Here is a 25,811-nt window from a genome sequence, read left to right as displayed (position 1 = left end):
TCTGAACTTCCAGAGATGTACCTTATTTGCTTGTTTACATTTCAACATACATCTAGTATAATGACAATATAGCAATGAATTGCAGAAAATTCCTTTCTTGCAGCTATGTTATTTTCTATGCCTTGGAACAGCCATAAAATATTTTGCAATGTGATTTATTTTTTTATATTTGGAATTAAGCACTTCTGAAAACTCATTGAAAGAATGCTTCAGACAGCTGTGGTCTATGTAGCTTATAACTCAAATACTGTACCAAGTTATCTCACAGAGCAAGAACTTGTGCATCATGGATGGAAGTGTTACTTGTTTCGCAAAGTTCCCCTGAAAAGTTTTTAGGGGCAAACTAAACATCATTGCCAAAATATCATAGAAGATGATTATTCCTAACAATTACTGTATTTCACTGTGCCACACACCCTGCCTTTCAAGAGGCTGAGGTATCCAGACACAGAATATCTTGTCTCAAGCTGCCTATTTAAGCCAATCCATGCCTGGGTGAAAGGAAAAGAGTGAGTTTAGCTTATCTTTCACAATATGTGCTGACAGACATCCATTCAGTGCAGTGGTGGAAGATTTTATGAATATTGCATGCATGCTATACCAAATCTGGTCATGCTGGTTAAGAACGATGACAGAAGATCAAACACTTCTATGTGATCATGGAATTTGCCTGACAGATGATGAGTCATTCCTTGCAGTAGTGGACCACAAGAGCCATCAGATCAAACATATTGCCTGAACTTCAGTAAATCTGTGCCTGCTATGCTTGAGGAAGAAAGGAAGACCTGGCTAATTTACAACATTTCTGAAGATGGCTAAAATGAAGAGGAGTATTGGATTTGTAAAGCAAACAAAGCAGACACTAATTAGATTTTAAAGAAAATAATTAAGTGAAAAGTTAGTATAAAATATATACCTATGAAAAGTCAATTTTAACACTACAATAATTATTGGGTGGTATTTACATGTGTACCCATCACAAAAAGAAAAAAAAAATAAGTAAATAGTTTGAAGAAAATTTTATATGTTTATGGTTAACTTCATGGTGTACACTTAGCAGCTAGACAGACATAATGGGAACAATATATATGGAATAAGATCCATAAGGTAGTTCAGACTGGCTCAAGTATAGCAGTTTATTCAAGTGGATATACTAACAATAAAAGGGGGAAAAAAAATAAAGGACTATAACTGAATTGCCTAATTGGTCTGAAATAGAGACTGTGTCTAGGAATGGAAATCTGACTGAAAATGGAGTAGGGAAATAGGACCATTGCAAATTCACCTAGGAGTCTTCACAGTTTTGAGCTAATAATTTGATTGGATTGCATTATAGTTACTAGATGTGCAAAGAAAGCAATGAAAGGTGTTTTACAATTTCAGTCTGTCATTTTCTGAGCTAAATAAGAGGAGGCACTTCCGTGGTCAACAGGGTAAGGTTTAGCACCTTGTGAGTTGAGAAAGTCTTAGACCTACTCTGATTTGGGTCTGCCTGTATTGAAAGACATATTACAAACCAGGAGAAATACTAGTGCTAATGTCTGGGAGCAATCTTAAACACAAAGGACTTTGGAGAGTGTTGGCTTATTACAGGAAAATGTTAAGATCCCTAGTGTTATTGCATCACCTGAAAGCAGTCTCTGACCTCGGTTAGATTTGGAAGAACAGATTTGTTACTAATGTTTGCATATGAGGAAGCCTGTGGAACTTGAATCCCCAAAACAGCTTTTAAGAATCAAGAATTATTTCAGATATTATTGGAAAAAACTATACAATACAATATCAAATCATAGTCTCAACTTGGGTACAGGTTCTTAGTAATGCCAATATCAGTGACAGGCAATTTTTTTTCAATAGATTTCCTCTATTGAAGAAACTATGGATTAATTCAATAAAGGATTATTTCCTAACAGTGTTTTTATTACTTTCTGCTTATAATTTGCTGAATGCTAGGAAGCTTGGTACATGCACTTAGTGTCTGTCTAAACTATGGTCAGTAATGAGTCTAGAGGCAATAGGTGGAAAGGATGGAGAAGACAAATTTTGGATAAAATTGATAGAATGGTCAAGATCTACATAGGCTTTGTCTCTTTGTCTTCATCCAGCAAGTTTCTGAGAAATTTTATACACCCTGACCTAGAATCTTCTCACTCAAAGAATCCTCTGGAATCCCCCAAAGGAATCCTCACTTTTCTCACTGTAATCTATATTATGATACTATGTGTATCTATAGTTTAACAACATAACTGAGTTCTGCTATTCCAGGTTTGTGTTGCACTACCATTTCGTCTCTGAAAGGAGGAGCAAAGACTTGGATTGCAGAAACCTCATAATCATATTTTGAAAAGGAACGCCTGAGACATTTGCAAATGAATAATTCCAGTAAGTTTTTAGAGAAAAGGAAAATCTTTTAGAAACAGTATTTTTGTGGCATAAATAAATGGAACAAACTGTAATAAGAACCCAAAGCATCTTTAAATTACCAAGCAAATGAATGATTGAGCACTGTAGCTGGTTCAAAGACTAAGCTGAAAATTAGGAAGGATCATCTAAGGAGGTAAAATAGGGGGAAAATCTGTGGATGAGGATACCATAAAACTGGGAACATGAATGTAGAAACTAAGAGGAAAAGCCCTGAGATGTGAATAAGTTTCTAAGTATAAGAAAAACTTTCAGAGAACAGACTCTATGGAAACATTGTTAATGAATTCATGAAAGGAATCCTTTCCAACAAAATTAAAGTAAGTGACAAAAACTGTCAAGGTAAAGCTCAAATGAAAGTAAAACTTTTTCAGGTTTGTGATGGGAAATATCTTGATGAGAAAAACTGTATAAACATGTTGGGGTGTTATAAGAGAATTAAGGAAATATTTGAGTCACTTATCAGTTTCCCTGCACTAATGGCAACAACTTTTATAATACCTTGAATTTGGCTCGCTACTCAAGTCAAAAATGGACAATGACTCTTAAGCATGTCCCTTAGCATGGTTCAGCTTCCTACCAAAGAAATGAAGTAATTAAATATAAAAGGTTTTCATATGTCCTGAGCCACTGAAATTCCACAAAATCTGTACAAACCTTTGGAATCCTATGGAATCTCTGTGTGCCAGACTATCAAGTTATTTTATAGTATTTTACTGTATGATAACACCTACTCAGGCTTGAAAATTTTGATTATAATACCTTAGATATTTTTAAATTTATTTTTCACTATTAGATCTTGTATGATGCAACCACCCACCCAAGTTCATCACTGACTCTCCAGAGATAGAAGGAGTCTCAGACAAACATGAGTTTAAATTTAGAGAATATTACTGATTTCTATATTACTGGTTTCTATTTCTGCTCCTTTTAGCTCATACCAACATGATAACAGATCCACCACTACTACAGAAAAAAGAAGTCAGATAAATGTTGTAAGTACCTAAGGTAGACTAACAATTTTGGAAAAGATCAATTACCTTTATGTTGTATAATTCTTTGGCTCCTCAGTGTACCCCAAATTCATCCTTTATTTCCAGCCATAGAAGCTGGAAAATAAGATATATTATTTCTGTCTAGAAATAATTTGTCTGTGGTGTTAGACCATTTCAAGTAAAACTATACTACAACAAAAAAAAAAAAACTATATTGCAACAGAAACATATAAGACATATACTATATGTCTTATAGCATAAATCTAAATGCATAACACATGTTTAATTATCTTTATTAGCTTTTTAATGCAACTCAAGATCAGTATACCCTTCATTTGATAACTTCTTTCTTAAAGAGGAATGATTGGACACATAGATATTCTGCTTTTCTTTTTTGCATACTCAGTTCTAGAAACACTTTATTTTGCTTTAATTCCTGACCTTTCTAGAAATGCCAAGAATTAAATATAGTTTTTCTGAAGATGTAGACTGCACAACCTTGTGGAGAGCTGCTAAGCTGATAACAGTTCCTTCTTTTTGTATGAACGGTAATATGAGTGCAAAAACTATGACACTCCCTGAACGCTACTGCTTGCCCAGAGACAGCTGCAGGCTTAAAATGAGGAGAAGAAAGAAGTAGGGAAAAAAAGCAAGGAAAATATATCAATCTTCCCAATGACCATGACAATTCAAAAGTCTTCCAATCCCACTCAGATAATTTTTTTTCCCAAGGACAAAAGGAGATGAAATGTATGTCAGGTACATAATAAGGTTAATAATAAAAAAAGAAGCCTCACACCTACATTTCACTGCAGAGAAGTGAGGACCTACCTCTGAAATATGAATATGTGAAATATGTGTCCTTTCTAATGGCAAAGCTCATAAGTTAGGACAGGTTGCTGCAGTTAAACATACAAAATACAGACAATTTACATAGAAACACGTGAATTCAGAATGGATTTGCTCTGAAAGAAGCGAAGAAAAGTACAGTGGCAGTAGAGCAACCAAGCACTTACAATTACAAAGAATTTACAAGCCACTTTAGAGGAAATTAACCTTGCACATATATTGCCTTTTGCCTCATGCCTGCAATTCTTCATGTCCAGGATGAAGCATTCATTGGAGAAATGGAAGGTTCTGACTACAGAGAAATAACGTGTGGCCAGTATGAGGCCATATCTGTCAGCAGTAGCCCACCACACATCATTGGCTGAAGCTATTTGCTATCTACCTCCTGGCTGCATCTTGACAAGAAACATTTCTCCATGCTGGAAGATACAAACTGTATTCCCACTGGTTTGGAGCTAGGCAAATGCATGAACAGATGAAGCTGCTCATAAGAAAGGAAAGATAGCATGGAATTCGCTATGTAAAGAGGGTAAAAAAATGCCTCATGGGAGAAAAAATTTGTCTGAAATTACTGGCTTAAAAAGTCTATTGAGGGAGAAATTTTCTGTTGTTCTAGCTTAGTGAGATAGTCTACAAGTTTTATTTTGTCCTTAGTGGTTAAAACCAGACAATCATTAGATATATTTCTGTTAACAATATTCACATGAAAATAGAGAAAGAGAGAAACCTAAGATATACAACACACTGAGGAGTTATGCTGTGATATGATAAAGAGCTTGATATGATAGAGTTGCAACTTTGTATCTTCATTAGTTGCAAAGACATAAATAGCCTCATCTAATAAAGTGTGCTGCTCAACCACATCATAGTTTATATTTAGACTTTGAAAACTGTGCTAGGTAGCTAATTCATACTTTCCACATAAGGATTTGATCTTCTGATTTTTCACAGAATTGGAGTCAGGGCTTGTAAAAGAAAAAAATTCTACCAAAAGGGATGGTGTTTATCACAGAGTACACCTGCTACCCTCTGTAACTACAAAAGCCACAAGTGAGCATCACACCCTGCTTACAGAACCTCAGCTATAACCACTCCACTAGCATATGCATCTGGATTTATTCATTTCTTACTTTTATACAATGCACTGCATTTGGCAATAGCCAATGAAAAAGTCAAGATCCTTGACAAATATCAGAAAACAGACATAAAATATTCTTAATTTGCAGACAGAAAACACAATGGAATTTGCTTGATAGTCTTCATTCTACCTTCAGTGAGCATTTTGTTTGTCTAATAGGATCACTGGCAGCATTGTTCATCTTACAATCATCCTAAAAGCATGTTAAAAAAACAAAACCATAATACAAAGATACATTAGCTAAATCTTATTGTGCCTATGAATGTCATTATGTTTTCTTGGAAATGGCACTTTTTGAACTCTATAGATACATAAGATGGTTTCTGATAAAATATATCTTTAGAAACAGGCAGCTGAGGAAAAAGTAGCAGGCAGCATAATTCAAAGAATTGGATTCAGTGTTGGGATGTAAACATGTGTGAGATCTGCTCCCTTTTCTGTCAAAAATATTTCATGTCACTTTCATTTTTAGTCAGTTTCTCTGTTGGAAATCTGGGGATAAGGAATGTGTGGATTTGCTCATACAAATGTTCTAAGAACAAAGGACAGTGAATATTTATTATGCAAAAGAGAAATTCTAAGGGCTATACTTCTCATATGGCATAATCAATGAGTATGTAAACAAATAAAGAATTTAGAATATTAAAAAATATATAAAAACAATGCTAAAGGCCAAAATTACAATCATAAATATATTGATACCTATATTTAAAACCACTTATGTCAGAAAGTTATAGTTACCTTGCATACCTAAGACATTATATGTGCATATATATGTTGTTGTAGCTCTATCATCCTTTATGCTAATCTATACCTTCTTGAAATAAAGATATTTGGCAGTACTGTCATATAAGGTCCATCACGGTACACAGAAGATACATCAGTTTCCTGCTTCTTTCTCTCTCTTACAGCATCCTAATCAGCCTAATTAAAGCTTAGTTCATTTTAAATCTCAGATGGCAATTTGTTTAACTCTATCCCATTGTGGTCTTTTTATAAAGAGAATTAAATTTGATCTTCTGACAGCAATTATTAAATGATCCCAACTGGCCCCAATTAAGACACATGGCTCACAGGCCTCAAAATCCAATAAAGTGCCAATCCCTGTCTTTCACATGTTCTTTACCTTGCTTTATTTTCTTAAAGCCAAATAAGCTCATGTTAGCAAGTACAACTGAATGTCGTTTGTAGAATATTTCAAGATAAAACACATCACTTTACTTTCACCCACATTCTGAAGTAGGGACAACAGATTCAAAATCATAATTTTGACACCTCTCTAATTCAGTTCACCTATCTTTAATGATCTTCACTGTGCTGCAAATGACCTACATATGCTCATTTGTAAAATACTGCTGACAACAAGCAGTGACTAGAGAAACATATCCTTGGTCCAAGTTCTAAACTGCTTACAATTCTCATAGTAATACATCTCTTCTGTAGGCATTTCCACTTGGTTGTCACCTCTCCACCGCAGAAATCCAAGGAAATATGATATTCATGTAAATTCTGAGGTTAACCTTTTTCTACCTCTAATTTCTGATCTAATTTTTCCACACATGTGTGGTGATAATCTGTGAAGAAATATTCCCATGATTTTACATAAAGGCAGGTAGCCCCAGGATTTGGAACTCATTGATTATGTGGTACTCCAGGGAAATAGCTGAATTAAAACCACCCTCATGAGACCAAAGTAGCTTCCATACACATCTGGTTCTTGTTCTATAGTCTAACACCTTCTTGGAAATTGAACCTCTGTCTTTTCTCTGAAGAACAAATGGAACAGATTTGTCTAATGCCATTTGGTTTAGGTCAAAGCTGAGCTGTGTAGTGTTCTGCAAAATTAATTGCAATATAATTGATACTGTTTGACACAGTTTTATGACCAGGCTGTTCTCTCACTATTAAAATATATAAGATTGCATATTTCTGCACATTCACCTACGGCTTTGAGGAAATACAGCACACATTTTTTGTCTCAGTATTTCCAATCAATTACTATATAAAATACAGTAAGTTGTCCAAGTGACCCTAAAATATTAAGCACCAAATAAAAAATGCACCAACTTCCATAGTGTTTTTTTTTCTGAATTTCCTTAATTTACATACTGAGCATATATAAGTACGATTTTCTTTAATATAAAAAAGATAGAAAGACACTAACTTTAATGCAAAATTTTATTTACTAACAGGAAAACGTGCAAGTTTATATAAAACACCATTAGACATCTCCTTTTGAGCTGGGAAATACACTGTTTTGGTAAAAATTAAAAAACTTAAAGTGAGGCCAACCACTTCTCAAGTAAAATATGTTGCTTTATTTTTTTTAACTTGCAAATATTACATTTAAGAATTTAAAAATATTGGCTCCAAAAAGGAGGCAGCATTTTTGATTCTGGAAACGCTATATGAACCAGTAAATTTGAATGCAATAAAGCTGAGAATTTCTAATAAGGCATTGAAATTTCTAAATATTAAAAGAATATTTCAGTATATTGTTAATTATTTCTCATTGTAATCTAAACATCCCATAGAAGAAATTAATTTTAGCTTTTTTGCTAAAACCAGCAAACCCTTTAACAGTTTTAGTGCCAAGAGCTGAAATAATCCTGTGGAAAAAACTCAGTACAGAGATCAGATCAACCCAAATCCTGCCATTACTCAGCACCGCAGTGATGTGCAGATGTTTGTAGTGGTTTAAGGAGCCATGGGGGCTGGAAACTCTACATACTCAACTCCAACATGATTGCAATTGAACCTCATCAAAGTAAGAGCTCATAATTTGTCACAGAAAACAGCCAATTAACATATGTTAGAAAAAAGCTCCCATAAAGATAATATATGATTAATGATCCAATGCAGCTGTCATAAATCAACTCTGCATTTTAAAAAGAAGTATTAGCCTGGCTTTCTGAATTTTCACACAGACAATGGAGACTGTATTTTAAAAAAGCTGCAGAGAAGAAGCCCCTAGTAATACTGTGTCCTCTGGTTTGGAGCTAGAATTTTGAGAGACCCAGCATTTTTGCAGTTCTGGCTGTTCTGCTATACGTAGTTAAGACCCTTGTCAAAATACAATGACTATTTTGTTTTAGTGCTCTTTTACAATGCAGACCTTCACTGTGAGTGAGGTGGCCTTCATTGATATACTTTGCTGTCAACACAATCATCTGAAAACACAGCATCTCTTTATTGCTTTCAAAAATACATTGTAAAGATATGCTGTGATCTTGGCTATTCAAATGCATAGCCCTGAGTGAAACAGCACCCCATCCAGTCCTGTTACTTCATATTTACACTGTTGAAAATGAAATCTAAATGCTGAGTGCAACCATAATTTTTCTAAAGAAAAGGATTTAAAGTAGTTTACACTTATATGTGTGGAAAGCATATATGTTAGCATATATGCTAACCTGTTGCTTTATTAAGTCAGAATACTGACTGCGATGCCTAATTTGAACAACTATCTTTACTCCTCATATTTTGCACAGCACTATTTTAATTCTTGAAACACTGCATAAATAGGCTGCTCGTTTTTCACACAGCATTATTCATTTTTTTCCTGTTATTATTTAGGATCCCATGTGGCAACCAGTAAACTCTGAAGTGACTTGAATAGTACCTTTTTTATATGTGTGTGCATATATAAGAGTGTGTTTGTCTTGACATGGTGTTGTAAAAGGAAGTATTTCCTCTTTTCTGTTTAAAAGAGATCCTAAAAACCCAAGGTTTTGAAACTCAGTAGTCTGACTGGACATTAGTCAATGTATTTTTAAAAGTACTTAACTCCTATTCAGTTATACATGGTCAAAAATTGACAAATTTTAGTTGGTGCTAGCAAAGAACAATATAATGGCAATAGTAGAAGTGAAGTGAAATGAAATTATTTTTAAGATCCTTTTCTCACCTTTAAAGTCCTTCAAGGATTCAGAAATGCTGATTCTATTAATCTTACAGATGGAGTTTCTGTCATCAGCACAAAGTTAATTCTGTTAAACCAGAATTTGTTATATTGTTACTGAAGTGTCTGGTGACTACAAAGCATGAATTCACAAGTGCTGAATTGGCTAAGACTTTTGAATATGCTAGAAATTAATATGCTGAGAGGTCAAAAAGAAAACTTAAGTGTTAAAAGCTACTCATGTTTCAAAAAGATCAAAAGCATTGATATTTCTGAGCCATTTACATAGACCACAAATGGATAATATTGTCATTCCTCACTATGGTACATGATAAAAAAATATAAATTATGAATCACTGCTCCTTTTGACAAAACACTGTGAGTAATAAGAGGGTTATACTGCTTTTTTTCCCTCCCCCTCAGGGGTGTGTTCATTCATTCCCGAGCAATCAGTAACATTTTTGATTAAGATCTCAGAAACAGCTGAATATCCCAAGGCTTTTCTACTACTGAAAATTCATGACTTTTACTGTCCCCAATTAATGACAGTGAACTATGCAGCCTCAAGCAAAAGAGATTAATTTCAATTTTGCAATTAATAGGAAAAAAGACTGGACAAAATGCATTCCATATCTACTAAATTGTTGTTTGTAACAGAAAATTCACTTTTGGCTCTAGAGAAAATTTGAAGTGAGTGATAGTATTCAAAGTGCAAAACAAGCAGTACTTTACAAATGATGCAATAAACAAGAGTCAAATGAGAACTGTATATTTTTCCTTATGCTTTTTTAGAATAAAACCACATTCTGGATAAGACCCAAGGTTAGTATGTCCTCCTGATTATAAATCTGCTTTAAAATATTCTGCTAATGGTAAGAGCAGAATAATTGAAATATGTTCTTAATTGTATGGAAATATTGTGTCAGAGGGATTTCCTAGGTTGTAAATTTAAATTTCTTCTCTTTGTAGGTAATACAAATATAATTTTACAACTAGGTCATGCATAAATGACCGGTAAATATCAGTGCACTGCTATTATCAGCACATTTTCCAAGAAAATGTATCAAATTTTGTTTTACTTATCACAATATCTCCAGGCAAGAAACCTCCAGCATTCTCTTTCATACAACAGATATAATAATTTATGCATGATGAAATACTGTAAGTACATTCTTCCTGCTATCTACCCATGTTGTGCTGTAAAAGTGAAAACTATCTGAGTCAGTAACAGCTTATACTAAATGGAAATGTCAACAGCATGCCATAACCTAATTCAAGATGTTTTTTAAATTATTTCAAAATCAGAACGTTTGCAAACAATTCATGAAAATAATATCCTACTTACTGATTGCTTCTGTGTGTATAGAAATCTGTTGGAATTTTCTATTGACTTTTACAAGCTGAGACTTTGGAAAAACATTTGAGAAATACTGTATTAAATGCCCAAGATCACCTTAATATCAAAGCTGCAGACTCTAAATGGCCTTAATCCACACATGTCTATGGTATTATCCCATTTAAATGAAAGAAAAATATGCTGATGCTTCTCAGTCTCCCCAGTAAGTCCATTGGTTGGCTCTGGAGAGGAGACATGAGTTGCCACAGTGTGAAAGGCTCTAAATCCTTACAGATTACACCGGTGTTGTACAATAACGAAGCATCACAAAAATTAAGCACATAACATTCAAATAGAAATATTCATCTTCATCACCATCATCATCCTCCTCTTACTCTCCATGTACCACGTTAATACAAAAGTTCTACTCCTATTACTTCGAGATGAACACTGAAGAATTAAAAGGCTCCATTCTGCAGTTTTGCATGAAACAACTATAAAATACTTTGAATGTATTCAGGAATAAATTAGGAGCTTTAACAATTACAGCTTTTGCTGTTAAAATTCCTAAAATTACTGAGAATTTTGGGATGAAGTTACTGGGATACTTTGGATACTGTCATGTAATTTTAATCATCCAACATTTTCCCATAGCTCATGGATTTACTTTTCAACACTAGCACCCTGAGACAAGTACTAGCTGATTTATTTCCCATGTTACTGGATCTTGTTGCTCAGTTGTCATTTTTGCCTTGACTCCAATAGATGGAAGCAAATCTCTTTCTGGCTTGTAAAGTTTAGTGTGGTTTTGGGGCTGTTTTTTCAGGTTGAAGTCTTTACTTTCATTTTTTTTTTTGTTTGTTATCTGTTATCCTTTGATGTTAGATTCCCACATAATTTGTTCCAGTTCACAGAGCAGTTTCCTCAGATGAGAACCATGTGTTAGTAAATCTGTAGCTCCTTCTATAACCTCTTGCAGGGATAAATGGAGAGTGCAGCAAATCTACATAAGGTTGTTGATGGAAATCCTACTGCTGCATGATTCTGTAGAAATAACCACTGACAGGATACATGCAAGAATTTATGGTATGAATTCAGGTGTGTACAGACTGGTCTTTCTTACTGTTCAATACCTTGTTCACTAAAAAAAGCATAAAAACAATATTCATTCTTTTTCAAATTTGGTTAAACCACTGCATCACCCATTTCCCTTCATCAGTCAAAAATGCACTGATCATGATGCAGAGTGTCATGTCCATGGTAGGCTGGTTTTAGACAGATATAAAGTACAAAGTTTTAAAACCACAGCTCACTGTGCTCAGCCTGGCTCATCTGATAAAAAAGCAGAAGAGCAGCAAGAACAGAGAGTCTGATTCTACCTGGAACAGACTGTAAGGATACTTTCAAAATTGAGCAGGCTTTGCACCTGCCACCGACAAAGCATATTCTGCATCAAGACAGATATGCATACAGGAGAGTAGTAATTGCTGGTTTCCTAAACCCTAAGTCAGAGCCATAGGCCAGAGCTGCCATGTAAAATAGAGAGATTAGATGTTCATCTCTGTAAGACTTGTCAACCTCAAACAAAGAGGTGTCAAATGCTCTTAAAATGTTGGTGTATGGTCACCCTGATTAATGGAAAAGACACTTCCCCAAGTTGCTACAGTCAAACCAGCATGTGCTGTGATCCTTGTTGATTCTCACAAACTAATCAGGGTCAATCAGGGTGAGATTTTTGTATTGCAAATTCTTTAGGACAGGGACAGTATCTTCCTATAAACTCCAACAGTACAATGAATAACAGGTTAAATAATGGACCTCCACTCATAAGACTCCACACTTGTACAGGTAATAAAGAATTTCAAGCAATGATGTTTTGAAGGCACTATGCTACCAGAAAAAAATGTGTTACTAATGAATTACAACAAAGAACCTGATCACTGGGAATGTTAAAGATACCAAATTAATTCTATAATGTTTTTTCATATGCCTAACATCCTGTCCAAATTCCATCCTGAATCATTGTTCTGCCATACAAGTTGTAATGCAGCTGAAGAAGAAACTCTTTGACTTTTGGTTTATATAGATTTCATAATATTTTGTCCTGTTTGGTGTTAACACTTCTCCATGGCTCTGCTTTCAGAATCAGTTGTGTAGAGGCCTATTTTATATGCAATTACAGAGCTTTTATATTAATAGGAATTTCAACTTATCTGAAGTGAGCAGATCCTTTCTCTTTTATTTTTCTAGTAAAGTAACACAGAAAAAAATATGCTTATAAGAGCTTACCTTAAAATTAATGAAGATTAATGAAGACATGAACTTTTTGCATCTACCTCTCCCTGACAATTAAATTAATATATACATTCTGATAAAACTGATTACAGTATAGAGTTTTTGGAAATACCAACTTATGGATGACTATAACAAAAGAAAACAATGGATTAAACCCGGAGGAATGACAATACTTCATTCTTGAGCATTATCTGAATGAACCTAAATTGTCTTTCCAAGGCTGAGTCTCTGAACAGTTTTGTCAAATACCAACATTGATTTTTAGTAGATTGTTAATGTTTGATGCCTCTTATGCCTGAAATATACAGCCTGTAATTAATCAAATTAGTCTTCCATTTTCTAAGGCACAGGTGACAGAATTTGCTCATGTAAAATAATTCATCATTACATTTTGGGTTCTGGTTTGCTGTCAAATCTGTATGAGAATGTAATAATATATTTTCTTATATTTTTATGCATTTTTTTCCCTAGATTTTGGCCACCTTTCAAATAAAATGTGTGAAACTTTCTACTTGACAGGGTCAAAACCATTTTGGATTACAGTAAGACCTAAAATTACATGGAAACGGGGTATATTTTGAGCCTAGTCTCACTGAAAGAAAAGTAAGTTGTGAAAAATATGGCACAATATACTCAGAACATTAAGATTGTTAGTAAGAAATTACATGTATTTTAGTCAATTTCTATTGTGAGATTGATTTTTTATAAGTATTATAAACTTGAATCCTTTGTTAAGTTCAAAATGAATATTCACGTAAAATGTCACATTGGTTTTGATTACTGCTAGACTTTTTACATTTTACTCCAAAAAGTACACTCAGTGTGCTATGCAGCTACAAAGTTGTGGGCTTTGTAGATGTATAGGAAGTTTACGTGTCATGCATATTATAAAAGCAAGATGTGTGAAGTGTAAATATGTCCATTGCATAGAAATAATGGCTCATCTCAACAGTGCTGTGCACCTGTTGAAGTGTGCAGTGACTTTTTATTCTTCCCTGTTCATAGAATAATGATTGGTAATAAAAGATTTAGTTCTACATCCTTTTTCTCTTCTGGCAGCTAAGAAAAAATGAAAAAAATCTTAGTTTGCATTTTAGGAGGGCATGTGTAGTCTCCCTAACTGAAAATCTGAAAATACTGTAGTATAACATTTTGCTCTTGCTGTCTTCAGTAAGTCTAAGATTTTTAAAGTTTAGCACAGCCCTTCAGAAAATACTGAAGTTAATTTTTAATCTTTTGCATCTCATCCGTGATTTGATCTGAGATTATGAAACAGGTTGATACCTTGATCATATTACAGCTTGAAGACTCTGTTCTGACTTTTTCTTCCCTTTTGAGGTTCTTAAAAGATAAATATTTCCCTTTTGAGGTTCTTAAAAGATAAATACATTAGCTACATATAATGAAAGGGAAAACACTTCGAAAATGTGTAATAATGTTCCAATTTTGCACATATTTTAAGTAAAACTGGAGTTTAAATGAACATTACATGTTGAAGAGATTTCCTAAAGAGATGAAGATTCCATTAGAATAAAAACCATAGAATTTTAAGAAATCAAACAGCTCTAACCTATTCAGTCATCTGACTTTTCTGGTGTATCTGACTACATCTTAGTATCTGAAATCATGTCAATGCTCATGGCACTCCTTCTTTTATCCTATCTTCTCTGGCGGTAGTGGTGCATTTCCTTTGTTAAAGGGAAACAGTTCATAATTTTAGTTCATCTTAAATAGATAAAAAATGTCCTTGATGCCATGTTGTTAATTCTAATGCAATATTCCATCTTTAGATCACTAAGCAACACAATCTGAACATGTCAAAATTAATGACAGAAAAAGACTTCAGTAACCTTCACTTATGCACTTCGTCAAGTCCAAGTGTATTACAATGAGGACAGAGATCTAATGAGAAATTGAGAATTTAAAGTCCTGGTCAAACGCTAATCCAAATACACTTGTTCAAAATATGAAGAAAAAAGAAAGTATGTATTTGTTTATTAAAGGGATGGCTTTTTTGTGTCTAATACATTAGAGAAATTCTTAAAATTCGTCCTCTCATAAAGATTATTTGTGCAATGCTGCCTGGGTTATCAGCCACAGACTGGTAAGTACCAGACAAGCAAGATAAGCTGTCTTTTTCTCCTTTATGTACTGCCTAATGGCCAGTTTCTAACTGCATGCTGAAAAACAGGTAATCAAGCAACAGTTTCCCTCAAGTCTGAAATAAATTTTGCATTCTGACACACTTCTTTCTTAGTTGTATAAATTCATACAAATGTAGGTCATAAATCCCAGAAAAGTTATCTAAGTATCCAAACAAGAGGGGAAAATAATATAAAATATTGTCATCCTTTAAAGATACTATTTAGTGACCTCAGTGACAAAGTTGCAACCAGCATTGAAACACATTATCTATTATTGAATGTAGTAGTTTTACACTTTTGATTTTCAGCAGTGTTTTGGAGAGCACTGAAACAGAGGAATGTAATATTTAGCAATGATCTGTAAAATGTGCTGTATATCTTTCCCATAACTAATCAATATTCTCACTGTGAGCATCAGGTATAGCATGACCAAGAACAAATAGTATGTTAATACTGGTTATTCAATCTCTGAACTGTAACAGAGCTAAATGCTAAGTACTAAGAGTACTTTGAATAAAAATACATTAACACACCTCTTTTACCATTTTGTATCTAGGGAGAACAAATAGTAAAGAAAAGAAAGCATAGTATTCCATGATGACGCAATACAATTTGCTCATAGGAACCAGTGCTATTAAAAACACCACATTCTACTGAGATTGTTGTTCAAGGCTTAATGATTAAGAGTAAGTTACCCTGAAGAAAATCCAGTAATGAGGATTTGTAAATTCCCAGCTTAATAATATGTAATACTTTTAGATTCATTCAAGAATTATTTGGGCTAAAAAGTTCCTTGGCATTGACATTGACCGTAATCCATTGGAAGACTACATATATAAAAAATAAGAAGACAAAAAAAACCAGTTGAAAAAGTCATCAATTTGCTAATATTACAGAGTAAGGAGCTTGCACAGAAGTAAAATTTAGGAAGATCTAAAAGTAATGAAACTGACTTCAGGTAAGAATGTCAACTTCCTCCACTTCAGGGTTTTTTTCTGAAATTAACTAATTTGTAAAATTTTATGTAAAAAGAAGAAACCATCCACCAACAACTGATATTTTTTACTTCAGACTAGCTTTCATTTTGTAATAATACAGTCTAGAAAATATTCTGAATTGTGTACATTTAAATCAGATTATTTAAGTAACTTGCACCCAGGAGATAGTGCAAAATTCAAAGGATTTAAAATAATTTAAGAAGACACCATCACACCAAACCATTAAGCAAAGTCTTAATGGGGCAGCATTTTACTTGATGAAATTAATTGTGACCTTGGTACAACATCCAAAAATAGTAAACTTGAAAAAATGCTTGTCTTTGTAGTACTATGATTTGTAGCCCCAAACCTACAAGCATGAATGTGTATGCCTAATTTGAAGCAATTGAATAGTTTGCTGAGGGCTGCAGAACTCTTCTTGTACCCAAGATTAATTATATATGTAATGATTAACATGAATCAAATCACAGATGCTGTTACTGTACCCCAATAAGTCAAGCAAGCCAATGAGAATCTGAAATCAATGAGTATGTGAGAATGAAAAAATAAATCCTTCATGCAGTTAACATGGATTCAAGTTTTTTGTATTTAAATACAGTTCTACATTTAGGTGAAGGTGGTATTATCAGTGCATGAAACCATATTTAGAGCAACTTGATAAAAAGTGTCCCAAGATCTCCCATACCTCAATTCAGGTTAAAAATTATTAGACTGAAATTTCAGACATGGAACAGAAGAAAATAGATTATGTTTTGTACAAAGTACTTCATGACGCCCACAAGTGCAAAATCCATTTGACCTCACTGAAGCCATTAACATTTGGCATCTAGTCTAAGCTTCTTTAAACATAGCCTTATTACTTTAACATCAATGTGGAAAATTAAGCACCATACTAACTTAGCTGTTAGCATCTCACCATAATTACAAGAACAATAATAGAAATAACAAAATGCACAGCAAGACAAGCAGACAAGAGGTATTCTATTGTACAGTATTGTACAGCTGAAGCCTAGTGACTTACAGTGCATAACAGGAAGACGAAAGGGATAATTCCTTGTAAAGAAGAGGAATAAAGATCAAATAAATGTTCTAGAATTACATTAAGTGTAAAAACAGCCCATGTATTAATTATTAAGCCATCATGTTGACATGCTGTTTATGTTAACACAAAAGAGTCCATGCTCTTGACATGAAACATGAAACGCCCTTAAGAAGTCACTATCCATAACTACATCAGCAGTATGCTTAGGGAAAAATAAAATTTGAAGGGAAAAAGAAAATTTGACCTAAAAACTCTGAGTACTACTGAGAGGAACTGGAATAAATACAGTCCTAATAGAAATTACACTGAACAATAAGAAAGAGATTTTAAAAAGTAGCCAAGAATGTATATTTAATTTTAATGTTTTCTGATAAATATATATGGTTCAAGACAGATTTCCTGGGGAAGTTTCTTACCTGAAGGCCTATCTTGGCAAACGACATAATTTGCCAACCCAAGATGTGATGCTGAGATTCCTGTGCTGTAGAAGTGGTTATATCTATCAATATGATATTTGTGTAGCACTTTTTGAAAATAGCCATTATCTGAACCATTAAGGATTTCAAAACTAAGGCAGCAAACTTTAAAATCAAACAGCTACTTCATAGCAAATAAAGTAAATGACTGAAGGTACAAGGCAGAGGATTGTACTTGCTCAAGACAGGATGGGAGTGTGTCACTGCATTCTAAACTGGCTGCAAGTGACAGAGCTGAGCTGATGGAAGCCTTTCTAGGAGGGAATTACAATAATCCTCTCCATCAAAAGGGCATGTGCTACTGCTGCTATTAGGTCATCACAGGATAAATAAGGGCACTGTCTGCATCAAGCACACCACTGAACAGACATTTTTCAATCCCATTCACTGCAGAAATCTCCACAAAGGAAAGGGCGATGAACTGTGTAAGGAATTTTTACTACAATTTCTTACAGCTCTCAAATCCCCAAATCACAATGTTGTGATGTGTAAAAAGAGAGAGAAATGTCCTAAAGAAAACAAATACATGCTGGTAAGATTTGTGCTTTTGCTGTGGCCAAAGCAGAGATAGCTGACAATATGCCCCCTTTCTCCTGGCCTATGTGAAAAGAAGAGCTACATTTGTGGAATCTTTTGTGCGAGAGTCACCCAGCTCCTTATCACTCAAACTGGGACAAAACCTTTGATATTTAACATTCCTGCAATATCCATGAGCACTCACTTTATGACATGATTTTGGTGTCTGCCAAACTAACCTTGAATATCAGCATTTTTTCATTACTCTGACAGCCTGCACCACAAAATTGTTGGCTTCTTCCAGAATCCCAGAATACTTAAGATTGGAAAGGGCTCTGGAAATCATCTACTTCAACTCCATCATGCAAGCAAAATTAGCATTTGATTTCCTCATGCTTGGGCAAACTAAGATTTTCTTGGATTTACACATGTTGAATTGGCCTATAAACTGAAAACTATGTTGTAAGTTACTGCACACAAAACTTCTTTGTATTCATAAATAACAAAAAACTTAAATAGGCATACAAATTAAAATGTCAGGGAGTTTGGTTCATCAAACTGAATTAACGTTAAAAAATTATTATATGCATTTTTAAAACATTTTTTGTAAAAGTTACATTTTGTAAGAATATCGGATTGCTCACATTATCCATGAATTATTAGTATTAAAAGTATTAAAAATTAAGTACCTAGAAGCCCCCAGTGAACAGTAAGTAGCTTTCTTAAAAGAGAAAGCTTGTGTGATATAGTTTATGAAACTTCTGGTAGCATGATTATTAAAACTAACAGCTTGTACTCCTGTAGCCTGACTGAATTTGAAAGAAAGTTCATAATGGAGTGGGGGAATTAGCTGATGAACTTCTGTCAACTATAGCAATAGCCTTCATGAATAATTCAATATCTGCCCCATCCCCTCTTATGTCTCAACAGACTAACAGCTGCAGCTCTCAAATGACAAGTGTTATTTTTTTGAAGCTTCTAAAAAGAATGCACTGATTATAAAATAATGTATATAATAAAATTTTCTTTCTCTCCTTTTCTCTTATGACCTATAGACACTGGTAACATTTTACAGCAAAAGTAGAAATTTTCAAATGGAATTTTTGGAGTTACGCAGCAGGTCTACAAAAACAGATGGAAAAAGAATTCAGGTCTTCTACTAAAAGTTTGGTCCTTTATCTTAACACAGCCACACAATATATTCATATTACTGTGTCCCTGAAACCTCATTTAGGTCAGCTTTCTGCATGTGCTACGAAATTACACTTTCATAACACCTATGGCTTCATTCAGACAGGAAGAAACTTTCTGGTCTGGGGTTTTAGAATCTAAAGTTTTCTGTAATGGGCTGTGTGAAAACTTCACACTTAAAGATGCCACAAAATAGAACATGTTTGGTGAATATTCTGATATGGAAAAGAGTTCTCTTGTGCAAGCAAAACTTCAGTAAATGGAAGAAGCTTAAGGAGATCATAATGCAAGTTTCCTTATGCAATGAAGCCTGTACTACTAGTCCAGTTTTAGGAAGAAAGTGGCTTTCACAGAATATCTTCTCACGCTTCAATTCAGAATAGAAATCTTCTTATATACTTGGCAATGAAAACAAAACCAGACAAATTTTACTCATTTAGAAAAAGACCTTCCACAGTCACCAGGCTTTGTTGCTTAAAGGAATAGATCTCTCAGAAAAGTTTGTATAAACAAGTTGACTATTTTTCAGTGTTATTATGTAACAGTGGGTATTTAGGGAAGGAAAATATTAGCTTAATATAATGCTGAAATAGCTACAGTTGCCTGGTTTACCGAGAAGCTACTGTGTGCAGAAGTTCTGACTGAAACCTGTGGTGGACAAAATATTTTTGATGATACAAACTTGTTGCTTTGCTTTTTTTTTTTTTTCTTCTGATTTTAAAATATAGAATATTTCTGTCCATAACACAGCTTCTGCTTATAGGAAGTGTGTGCTATACACAAGAGAAGAAAAACTCTTCTATGCATATAGATAACCATGATAAAAATTATGGAAGTATTGAAGATTTGAAAGTGATCCTGTTGATCATAGATTACATGTTCCTTAAACATCTGCTTTACCTTCTTGTAATGAACTGTTTCTTTTGTCAGCTCCAGAAATGCCCTGGCTCTTCCCATTCAACAAAATGTCAGGATCTTTCACTGCTTGAATTACCCAGTGGGTCTGATATAGGCCTGACTTCAACTGGGATGCACACTGAGTGTTTGAATAAGAGCTTTCTTGCCTGGAATTTTTCTAACATACTGAAGAAAGATGTTTCATTCTATAACATCAAATGTGTATTTTCTACACAATAGAATCTACACAATCAGAACAATATATGTTATGTTTTCACCTACTTATGTTTGATATTTTCACATTTAAGTTTTCAAACTAAAGTGGAATTATAAGATGTTCAAAACAACAAAGCTATCTGTCCATTCTTATTTTTACATTTTTTTGATAACAGAAATAAAAAACTGGAACAGTTATGGAGACAGTGTATTTGCAAGCTTAATGACACTGCCAATTAAAAAAATTAAAATGGTATTAATAGCTTTGTCAATCAATCTCAATATAAGATCATTTAGAAGTGTTACCATGAAAGAGCTGCTTTGTTGTCAGTAGTATTAACACTGCTTAACATGCTTAAATTTTCTGAATAATGCAGAAAAGGACACTCAAAATTACAGTATTTTTCTTCAAAATAATAAATTTATCATTAAAGCACTGTCTGTATTTTTGCCAATGGCGAATTGTTAGAGAAACAGAGGCCATAATATAATTGTCCAAATAATTGATTTTTATACATACGGTTTTTTTTGTGTTGAATATTGTTATGGGATTCAAAATTAATCATTTGTAAGGTATCTCTTGCATTGCGAAGATGCACGCAACTTCTGAGATTTAGGCAGGTGTAGCATGACTGTACACCACAGCAATTCTGTGCACTGTACAAGAGTCAGTGGTCAAGTCTGTCTCCATCCAGACAGTGCCCTTCTCTCTTAAACTGTATATAAGTATAATATTTCCTTGAGTAATGTGTTTGTCCTGCATCCACAGGCAAACAGATTAAAAAAAGGATATGTGTATTTTTATAAAGAAAAAAATTCCCCATACAAACCGTGCTTTCACCAGGGGCAGTACTAGCTCAAGCTATCACTATTGGTGAAGAACCATGCTGTATGTAAATACATTTTTGAGGCCAGCTCACATCACAAAAATAGGTTGTTTCATGAAAAGTCCACATCTAGCCTTACACAGGGAAAAACCTGCTTCAGCCAGCTAGAGAAGGTGAGTCTCCCATTGGAAACATGCTACTGTCAAGGCACTGGAAAGTATTTTCATGGGAAAAAGCCCCAGCTGTTCTACTTCCTTAACAGCAAGAAAATGTAGTCTTACAATATTAATTATATCTTAATTTTCCCCTGTATAATCCTACAGACAACTGATACCTTTAATGATATCTTCAAATTATTTATGTTATTGTTGAAGTGCAAGATGGAAATATATACAGGATTTACTAAGCTGTTCTATATATTGACTTATCTGAAGATAAACAGATATCTGCATACTCTCACTTAAGTATCAATGTTTATTCCTGAAACATCACTGGGAGACTGAAAATACCAGTCCCTATTGAGGAAAATAAATGAAATACAAACTTCATGTAAATTAAAAGCTGCAGAACCTGTGAAAAAGCAGATTCCAGCCTATTGCTTTTCTGCTAATCATTTGACCAATTCTCTTACGATTTTGTTTGTTTATTTCTTTGTTTTTTCATGGAAAGTTATCAGCTATGTAAAATTAAAAAAAAAAAATAAACTGAAACACCTTCTTTATTTCATACCTTCTTACTTGATAGGTATCTACAGCTGAGATCTGCACTGATGTTTGAAACAGACTCTGAAACTGCTTAACATTCAGAATAAAGTTCTATATAGGAATACTTCAGCTTTTGAATTTATCATCTAATTTATCCAGTTTGGATGTGTATAAATTTAATCTTTTTTATCACATCAGATTCCATGTAGGATCATAAAATACCAGGCAAATGTTTTTGAGATTCTGGTATTTAGCATTTAGATCTAAAATCAATGTATTGTTGTACTAAGCTGCAATTAATTTTATAGTTTTTTTAAATTATAATTTTTTTGACAGGGGGAGGTTTTTATGTTTGTTTTTAACAAAGGAACCATAATCAATACGCTTAAATTTTAAAAATTCAAGGTTGACAGGTGACATATGAGAAAATGTTACACTAAAGTCTTTCTTTGGTCTTTACCATCTTTCCTGACACTTTGGAGAAGTATCAGTTCTCAATATCAGAATATAAATTTTACTTTTTTAGAAATGTATTAAATAATCCCTTTCACTTCTCGCTGCCCAAACATCTAATACGTGTGTTGCAATCTTAGTCTTAAAGGGGTAATAGCTAAGTCTTAACAATATTTCCTGAGTTAAACTGAGCCTAGAAATCAAGACATAGAGGTAGTAAAAGAAATCATCTGAGGATCCTATTTTCTCTCCCTGCTTTACACATTATATGTGATAACTGATACACTGATGCTATTTGCCTCCTAGAAATGCCCACATTAACAAATCCCATCCTAAAATAATTTTAGGATTAATTAAAAAGTTGAAATTATTTCCAGAAACCTTGATGATCTAGCTTGCAATAGACCTCTCCAAAATACAAGAATACTCTCCTCAAATAGCATACAAACAAATTAAAAACATTATAATGTAAAAGAGGGGTTACAGTCATCTTTTAATTCAACCTGTCTATAAAATCAAGAGAAATTATGTTTAGTATTCTTAAATTTTTTTTATACGAAAATATGTCAACATATATAAAAGCACATATAAAGAACCCACTAAAAAATACTATATTTTTAAACCATAATACAGAGGATTTTAAGTATAGATCAATGAAAGAGACATTTTCATTTTATATAGTAAATGTATATATATAGACAAAGAGCACAACATGTTTAATTGAAGAGACATTTTGACAGTTTTATTTACAATTTTGGGCATACCAAAAAGCATGCAATAATAGTTTGAAAACCATACATATTTGTATAAAAAGCACACACACACACACACACACGCATATATATATATATATACATATATATATATATACATGAACATAGGTATAAATATATGTTCATGATCATAAGAAACAATTTTACATAAAAACCACAAGCCTAGTTAATGTCAGTCTACCACTGTTGCATATTTAGATAGATATGTTTTTAAACATAGTAATCTATCAATGATGCAAAATCTGCAACTAGGTAAGGGATAACACTGTGAATTCAGATTTGTAAGTCTATAAAGGCATTTCCCCAAATTAAATATTGTTTAAAAATAAATCCTAAAAATATAGATAAAATTTATTTAAATATACTTAATTTATGTTAATGTATATATGAATGTATTTCAAAGCCACCCAAGACACTAGGCTCAGTAAATTAATTTTCAGTTTGGGGAATTAACAGAGATTCTAGCTGTTGCAGATTTTTCTTTTAGCTCTAGACTAAAAAAAAAAAAAAAAAGAAGCCAGAGCTATCTACCCATCCGAACAAAGTACAATTCAAAGGGAAAATTTAGGCAATATCAACTTGTAAAACAAATTCTGTTTTTTAATAAACATGTATTCTTCATGGCTAATGCTGTAAACATAGTAGCCCAGTGTGGAAATTGCTGTTGTCACCCCTGCCTTCATTGGGATGGAGGTAGAAGGCAGCAAAAAAGGAACATAAAATTTGAGCTGTTGATTAATTTTTTTTTTTTTTGGCAAAGACAGTGAAAACACCCTATTACCTAATAAACAGTGTTTTTCTGGTTAGATACCTTCCATAAAGTTTAATTTTAACAAAAGCCAAGTCTTCCTCTTGAACACTGGGAAGAAAGGCAAGACATTCATAATAGCAAAAAGTCTTAATTTCTTTCCATCTACCTTATTTTCTATTATCCTGGTTTTTTATGCTGTTAAGGCTAAAGGTGGAGCCTTTCATTAATGCATGTTTGCACGGCATCATGCACAGGCCCTAATCTATGTTAGGACCTGTTACCACAATACCACAATGAGTCATAACATTAAGGCTTAGAGCTTTTATTCTGTAGGCAATAAAGTAAAAAATTTCAATTTTTGATTTGTTTCTACTCAGCCTCTTACTGACAATAACTTTGCATGAGAATAAACATGTTACCTCCATATACAAAATCCTTTTGTATATTTCATATATATTCAGGATACTTAAGAGTGCACATCTTTGGATGATCAAGATTATTTATTAAATGGAAAATTTGTATTTCTATTATAAATTTAAAAGAAACATTATAATATTGTCTAAAATAGTTGGGAATACTACATTTATTCCTGAATGGCCAGAATTACTGCCGCCACTTGAAACTGAGGTCTGTCAACATTCTTTGGTGATTTCTGTATACATATAATTGGCGTATTTTAACTTTACAAAGTAGGAAGTAAGAAATAAAGCTAAGATGTTAAACAAACACCCTGTTTAACCCAATACAAAGTAGGCTGGATAAAACCCTAAGACTGAATAACATGTAAAAAAACAAAAAAGAATTAATTTCTTCTCAGTTACTTAGAAAAGAGAATCCTGTATAAGTGACTACAGCAGCATGTTCTGCCACATTTTTTTCATAAACTGAGCCCTGTCAATGACAGCAAAACAGATTGTGTGCATCTGCTGGGAATGAGCCAGATGACAGTGGAAGAAACACACATGGATACCTTGGCACAACTACTAAAGAAGTAGAAGAAAAATGGACAGAAAGAAGCAGAAAGTTCTAAACTTTAATTAAAATGGATTTCTAGCAAAAGTGAAGTTATCTACGAGTCTGTTCTTTTGCTTTAGACTGTAACTCTCTAAAAGCCATTACATATTTAGTCTACATTGGCTTGTTTACTCCCCACGGTACTCATATGGACACTATTACCACAATGCCTGGGTCACACAGAATTCGCCTCAGGGAAATACCATCTCATTGTACAGACAGGGAATTGATGCATGAGCATAGTGAAATCCTTACAGTCATCTAAAAGAGGTTCTGGAAGAGTTGGTTCCATACTGCCCAAATCCAATCTGCCATCACAGACGCTAGAATATCCTTCCTCTACTTGGCTATGCTCTCAGACAAAAGTAGCATTACACCTAAAATCAATACTAAAGAAATAACCTGCTAGTACTCTAGCATTATAAGACATGGGCACCTTACAAGTTGAATTAGCACAAATGGTGATTGAGTCAGCTTTGCTATTGCTGCTTGCATCTTCTCAAGTTTCACTTGAATATATGAAATATACGGAATATATTGGTTGAGAACCCAAGATGGCTTTAAAAAGAAGGAAGTGAGTTACAGTGGTCAGTACAGAACTGCCACCACAAATAGTGGTAACTATGCATTCTCGCATGAAAGGAGAACCCAATCTTCAGTAATAGTAAAAAACATTCGCCATCTCTTGACTCATCATTGCACCAGAACTGCATGCTTATCCTCAAGAAATAATTCAGAAATTCTGATAAGTCTATAAAACCTTTTTTCAGCTGGAAAGTAATTTACATTGTTTCCCTTCTGGTCAATGGAAGATAAATTAAATACTTGAAGGCAGACCAAATAAGCCCCTTCCCTTCCCTTCCCTTCCCTTCCC

The 25,811-nt window shown here is 33.7% G+C and overlaps 1 protein-coding gene across 35 annotated transcripts in view; it reads right to left on the bottom strand.

Annotated features, from left to right (window-relative positions):
- Nucleotides 1-25,811, bottom strand: part of MEF2C (myocyte enhancer factor 2C) — a 130,945-nt gene that overhangs the window by 79,299 nt on the left and 25,835 nt on the right. For 2 of the 35 annotated variants that reach the window (XM_085566586.1, XM_085566587.1), the window contains exon 1: nt 1-25,811. This exon is cut by the window's left edge and continues 3,280 nt beyond it. The exons of the other annotated variants lie outside the window; for them this stretch is intronic. The gene's annotated coding sequence lies outside the window, so the exon portion shown is untranslated. 35 annotated transcript variants of the gene reach the window in all.

This window comes from Lonchura striata, chromosome Z (genome assembly GCF_050655825.1).
Source record: "Lonchura striata isolate lonStrDom1 chromosome Z, ASM5065582v1, whole genome shotgun sequence".
Lineage (NCBI taxonomy): Eukaryota > Metazoa > Chordata > Aves > Passeriformes > Estrildidae > Lonchura > Lonchura striata.
The sequence above is the reverse complement of the archived record's forward strand: the minus strand, read 5'-3'. Positions and strand labels throughout refer to the sequence as shown.